Source organism: Neoarius graeffei, chromosome 2, assembly GCF_027579695.1.
Source record: "Neoarius graeffei isolate fNeoGra1 chromosome 2, fNeoGra1.pri, whole genome shotgun sequence".
NCBI classification, from domain to species: domain Eukaryota; kingdom Metazoa; phylum Chordata; class Actinopteri; order Siluriformes; family Ariidae; genus Neoarius; species Neoarius graeffei.
The window spans coordinates 75697878-75699544 of NC_083570.1; positions in this window are offsets into that span (position 1 = coordinate 75697878).

The window sequence follows — 1667 nt, forward strand, 5'->3', positions numbered from 1 at the left end:
GAGGTGAAAAGTGCCAGTAGCACGTCTCAAGATGTATTTTTAGGAATTGCTGTAAACGAGATAGATTTTAAGCATACGTGTAGTTGGATAGTGTGCTTACAATAGTTAACTAACCAAAGGAAGCTTGACTAATATGCTCTCTTTTGCGGTATCTTTTAACAAGCCACCAACAAGACAAAAGAAACCAACCGTTTGTTTCCCGCTACTTTTAGACTGTGCATGTTCTGGTAACTAGGATTAACTAGCAATTAACTTGTTAGCTAGCTTACAGATAACTGGTCAAACAAAACGAGGCCCAACATTACTGCTTTCATTCAAAGGTGAATAAACAGCATTTCCTTGCAAATCATGGCACAAATACTGTTGTTATTGTCATGGCATGTTGGTTTGATAACCCATTCCAAAATGTGGCAGATAAAACAGGCTCTGCTAGCCAAGTAAAACTAAACATTTGCCTACAAGATGGGCTTATGTGAAGTAGCTATCTAAAGCACACCTACCAATTTAGCTGTTCAACGTTGTGGAAGTAGCAGTAGAAATCCAATCCTACCTTTCTTTGTAACTTGATAAAATCTATTACTCAAAGATCTACGAGTTAGATCCGCAATGCAAGTTCGAGCCTGTTGGATTGGAGCGTGTAGCCTGCCATGCTGTGCAGCTAGCTATCTCTCTGCACTATTGCAAAATGTTTTTTTTTCCTATCTGTGTTTTAACATGACAATTTCATTATAGGATGGCATGTCAGTATATGGGTATATGGTTGATGATGACTGATCCTGTTATTAATTACAAGTCATTTTAACATGGCCTTTGCACATACAAAGCAAATTGGAGTTGATGTTGAAATTAGAATTACTAGGTCTTATTATACTTAAGATAAAAATCTTAACAGTCTTGTTTTTCTGTCAGGTGGTGTACAGTGTCTAATTTTGGACTCCGGGAGTGTCTTGCGCTTTAGGATCATAAAGACCTGAATAAGGTAAGTATTGTGACATCCACATACCCTTTGCAAATGCCCCAATCAAATAGAACGTAAAATTTAACTAACTTGTACTCACGTCTGGAATTACAGATGACTTTGCGTGTGAGAAAATGGCGGAAACGCAAAAGAGAACTGGATCAACTGCTCCAGTTTTCAGAAAGTTCTGATGATCAGGGCAGTGTAAAAGATAGTGTTAGCCTAACGAGTGCTCCTAGTTCAGTCAGTGGCAGTGTCCCTGGGACTTCCAGTTTAGTTAGTGACCCTGGGACACCAGATCAGTTTGATTTTGAGACTGATGTGGACTGTTGGTCTTCTGACTCTGACACAGAAGAAGGTGTTGACTCTGAGTCAACCAGTTTAGAAGATGACCTGAGACAGTGGGCCTTGGAACATAAGTTGACCCACAGGGCAATTAATGGGTTATTGCCCATATTAAATAAGCATGGACATCTATTGCCTGTGGATTGTCGGACACTCCTTGGTACACCACAGAGTAATATGACAGAAGCTAAATGTGGTGGTCAATACAAATACTATGGCCTGGAAAAAGGGATTTGCTGTTATTTAGGTAAAATGGAGGGAAATGAGGTTCACCTCAGTGTGAACATTGATGGCCTCCCACTTTTTAAAAGTAGTGGGGTCCAGTTTTGGCCGATACTGGTGAAGTGTGGTCATTTTGACCCAT